Source organism: Helianthus annuus, chromosome 10, assembly GCF_002127325.2.
Source record: "Helianthus annuus cultivar XRQ/B chromosome 10, HanXRQr2.0-SUNRISE, whole genome shotgun sequence".
Lineage (NCBI taxonomy): Eukaryota > Viridiplantae > Streptophyta > Magnoliopsida > Asterales > Asteraceae > Helianthus > Helianthus annuus.
The window spans coordinates 27,474,029-27,479,232 of NC_035442.2; the positions used below are offsets into that span (position 1 = coordinate 27,474,029).

Genomic DNA, 5,204 nt, shown 5'->3' on the forward strand with positions numbered 1-5,204 from the left:
ACCGAAATTATGATTGGTATCATGGGACAATAACTTGGCTTCTACGACCCTGGGGGTCGTTTATACCTTGGTTTTACATGTCCCTTTCTTTATTTGTAGCCCTATCAACCGCAAACGACCCTCTAGTTGCCACTAATAGTTTCTTCAAACACATGAATGGTGACTATCCTTAAATCAATTCTCACCACAATTAATGACCATGATTGTATCCATTAGGCAACACCTCCGCTTCTATGACCCAGCATGTCATTTATACTTTGGTTTTCCATGCCATATTATATGGATTTACTTAACTCACATTTCCACTTGACCCAAGGGGTCTTTGATTGAATTTCTTAATACCTTATTACTTTAGCATAATTATCAATAAATATATCAAATTAGTAAAATGTAACAATGTAGCTACGTACCTTAGAGATTTCCTTTTAGACGAGTATCCTTTCCGGCTTGGATTCCTGAATCCGCTTTTGAGTTGCCTATAGTATTTTTCATCAATGGTTTTCATGAGTTATTATCAATAAGTTTTCACTTAGGCATTTTATCAAACACCTGGTGGGCATTATTTATATGCTATCTAATTAGCTTAATTTACCAACAAGATTACCTTTTTATTTCAACTTAACAAGTTCTTACACTTAATTAGCATCAAGTTAACATAAACTTTCAGTTGTTATAAGCTAACTAGTATTTACACCCGCCCGCGCGTTGCAGCGGGGAAAACGGATAATCAACATGAGACTACAAACTCATATAACTGTAATACCAAAAGTAAACTCATGTTACATCTGATAACCAAAAGTATACTTATACTCTGTTCACTCTTGATGGTGGTTGGGCATTAAGCAAAACATTGATGACTCAAGCAATGGGAGCAATGCTCCATGTTAGTACTGTATGCATCCAAACTCAAAACATTGACTGTATGCATTTAATAGTGTATCCAAACTCAGAACTTAAAGATTTTCATTGTCACATCCCTTATTAAATCACATCCCTTTTTTCACCTTAAAATCCCATGCCAATATCCGACTGCAAAGCAGGCTTTACACCAACTTTTCTTTCACATAAAGGTTTCATCTTTTCTATCTCTTTCAAACTTAAGGTTCCATCTTCATCTTCAGTTTTGATTTTTATAGGATGGCTCTTTCCACATTACTCCTTTGTATCGCGGCTTAACTCACAGGCATTATTATAGGTATTATTGCCTGTGTAACCTTCTTTATTGTCTGTGCAACCCTTCAAAGGAAGGGTGAACCCAACGCTATGCTTCCGTCTCCGCTGCCGTCTCCGCTTCCGTCTCCGCTGCCATCTCCGCTTCCGTCTCCGCCAATGTTTGTATCTCTGCTTTACTCTCCGCCTCTATATAGATTGTTTCCCCAGCTTCCAAGAAGACCACAATATTATCCGAGGTTTCTAGGATATGACTGCAGTTTAAAACGGGGGAAGTACTCTATCTGTAGTCGACAAACGGATGCTGTTGTTTAAACTAAAAGTAGCATTGTCCGGGTTTTTTCTAGTGGAAAGAAGTGAAAGTAAAGTATGAGGGTTGTGTTCCCGTGTTAGACTATGTTGGTTATTATGTTACTAATATTTAATATTGTTTACGGTACTAAAGTGTAATTAGTTATTGTTTACGGTACTAAAGTGTAATTAGTTCTCTTATATATATATATGGTTGTAATCTCCATATATGATTAGAAGATGTTGGAGGTTCTGCACGCCGCCACCACCATGGGCAGACCTAGGCTATGAGCTGGGGTGGTGGGCGCACCCCTTGAAAAAAGAAAATTAAGTGTAATTTTTTATGTTTTTATGGCGTTTAGTTGCTGGTATGATGATAAAGAAAGTGGTTTTCGACAGATTTTTCGCTGAGAAAAAAACATGTAAGGAAATATAAATACCAATTAGCTTATGTAGACAACAGTCAAAACAGAAACAAGTTTCATCAATTTTATATCATTTTCATCCCTAGGTTTGGCCACTTTTGCGATTTTTCGCATATGGGTCCTCGTGGTTTCAAAATCTTGTCATTTTCATCCCTGAGGGCCAAACCTCGAGGGTCGAAAGTCGCAATAAATTGCCAAACCACATAGATGAAAATGGTATGATTTTGAAACGACGAGGACCCAGATGCAAAAAAACAAACCTTTGGATGAAAGTCGCAAAGTGGCCAAACTTCAGGGATGGAAATGATAATTTACTCATTTGAAAAGAAAAATTACCTTCGTGAAGCAATAACCACCCGATCTCCAGAAAATAGGAATTCGCGAGCAAGAGCTTTACCAAGCCCTCTAGTACTGCAAAAAACAATTATGAAGTTGCGATAAACACTTTGCTATGATCAAATAATCAGATTTGAACATTTCCAATCAATTAACATGACACTTGATCTCAAACCAACTATCATTCTTGTATTATAAACTAAAATTTTATGGTTTAGAACATAATGTAAGACGGGTACCTTCCGGGAATTACAACATTTCAAGGATCGGCTCGGCTCACTTCGTCTAAAACCATGTTTGAACCAATCATGATTCCAATGATAATACCACCAACCCAAGTATACCAAATCATTTGTTTGACCATCTCCACCTTCAGTCAACCTTTTGGGGTCTAATTAGTTAATATTGGTTAAAAATAGAATCTTTAGCAACTAAAAGTTTTGATCATTTGCTTACTTGACAGACTGAATCCAATCAACAAGATCACTCCAGTGCTCATCATGGTCACAATATATCTCCCAACATGAAGAGCAATCTACACATTATCAAATAGAAACATAACTAAAAGGGTACTCCATAACAACATCAGATCATATCAAAAATATAAATACAACAGTATTATAAAGAATATTTGCAAAACGCCTAATTATAACACATTCTATGCAACTATTTCATCAAAGATTTTTGTATTTTACCAAGAAACCAAATTCTAAATTTGGGTTTTAAGCATAACTTCAGGATATATAATAATTGAAAATAAAGATTCAAACTTTGACCATTAATGAAGTTTACAAAATCCCTAATTACATATTACACATAAATGAACAACATTATAAAAAATATTTGCAAAATCCCTGATCATAAACACAATCTATCCTACTAACTCAACAAAAAAAAAATACTTTAACACGAAACCTAATTCTAAAAATTGGGTTTTAAACACAAACTTTAACCATTAATAAAGTTTTGCAAAATCCCTGATTATGATAGAATATTAGCAAAATCCCTAATTATAACACATTCTATTGTGGATTATATTGTGAGAAATGATTCTAATCTATCCACATACTTGATCAGCAAACCACAAAAAATTTGATACGATCTAACAATAATCAAATTCACCTGATCAAATCGCCTGCTAGGGCATCTGATGCAGTGATGCTCTGCCGCAATATCCGAACCCTGTGACAGTTGGTGCGACAACTATGATGCCGGAGTGAACAAATTCCTCCTTCCATCAAGAAAAGGATCGACTCGATGAAGGTTGTGATTTAGAAACGGCACTGCTCTCTCTGTCTTCTCTGGTTCTTTCTGTCTTCTCTGAATATGCAAATGGATGGCAATGGATGGTTTTGAGAAGAGAAGAATAAAGAGGACGAACTTTGGAATTCCTAACTCCTCTTCTGTTTGATTGTGAGGGACGTCTATTAAGTTTCTGAGGGCAAAGAAGTAATGGATTTGGGGTTGTGAGTACGGGGTGTATCTAGAATTTACTATTATACCCCTATAGTGTCTTAAACTTTTATATTCTTTACAATTTTACCCTTACAAAACAAGCATTAAGTGATTGTACATATTGCATAAAATGATGGACGCCATATAAAATTACATGTGTGTACATCACTTCTCCTTTTTATAATAGTATAGATACATCATTTAGGCCAAATAATCATGGGTTCATCTTGCATATCAAAACCCTGTCACAACCCCCGACCCTATCCAGGGCGGGAGCCGTGAGCAGATATAAATGGTACCGGTGTTTATTAAATTCGCAACGGAAAACTTATCAGGACCGGGTGTCAGAAAAAATATCAGATTTTCAAAACACTGAAATTTTCATTTCATAAACTGTAGGGTAAAACTCGTTTTTACATGAAGGATTTTCACGGGGTTAAATCCTTGACTACAGAAAAAACATGTTTTATTTAGGTTTACATAGCCACTTATTTAAGTTGAGTGCTTCATAGCACTTTCTCCTCTCTTCATAGTAAATCACCTGAAATGCGTTTTAAAAACATTTGGTTAGCGAAAAATACTGGTGAGTTCTTTCAATTGTATAAAACACATTTGTTATAATTACAGTATCAAGAGTTTTTACATTTGCTTATATCTTTCAATTACATAAATCAGTATTGTCACTGGGCAAATTCCATGTACTTGTGGTCATATCACTATTGAATCATGTCATCCAATAGTAACACTAGACTAGTAATGTATACAAAACCCCACATACTGGCAGTAATTTCAGATTACAAAGACCCAATCACTATAAGTGTAACTGAAAAACATTTAGTGTTTTGCAAAGCATTTGGATAAAAAGAGAATGACTCACTTCGCAAATTTAAATTGTCTGAACTAGTTTGCTGGTTTAATGCTTGTATTCCTAATTAAACACATAATGCACACGTATTAGTGTATTAACTCAATTCAACTTTAAAGATAATCACGAGATCAAAACTAACAACGAATGACAAAGTATAGCCGTATACGGGCAACACTTAAACATCCGATGGATCGGTTTCAATCGAACGGATAGAATACCGTACTAGTTCTGAAAGCAGTTTTAGGAATGTCCTCTTCATGTACTTTCAGCTGATGATATCCGGAGCGTAAATCAATCTTAAAGAAATATCGAGCTCCTTGAAGTTGATCAAATAGATCATCAATCCTAGGTAATGGGTATCGATTCTTAATTGTAACTTTATTCAATTCCCTATTATCGATACACATACACATCGACCCATCTTTCTTCTTAACAAACAACACAAGTGCTCCCTAAGGGGACGGACTTGGTTGTATGAATCCTTTTTCTAGCAATTCATCTAATTGCTTCTTTAATTCTAGCATCTCTGTTGGTGCTAAACGGTAAGGTGCTTTAGCAATTGGTGCAGTTCCAGGTATCAGATGAATTCTGAACTCTACTTCTCGGTCAGGCGGTTGTGCAGGTAGATCTTCTAGAAAAACATCGGGGTATTCCGATAC

General features: G+C 35.7%; 1 long non-coding RNA gene across 1 annotated transcript; it reads right to left on the reverse strand.

Annotated features, from left to right (window-relative positions):
- Positions 1-398: 398 nt before the first annotated feature.
- On the reverse strand, positions 399-3,639 carry LOC110880987. Its single transcript, XR_004869219.1, has 5 exons — positions 3,345-3,639; positions 2,679-2,757; positions 2,462-2,603; positions 2,223-2,297; positions 399-476 (listed from the first exon to the last, which is right to left on the reverse strand). It is a non-coding gene; the product is annotated as an uncharacterized LOC110880987 (long non-coding RNA).
- Between the last annotated feature and the right edge of the window lie 1,565 nt (positions 3,640-5,204).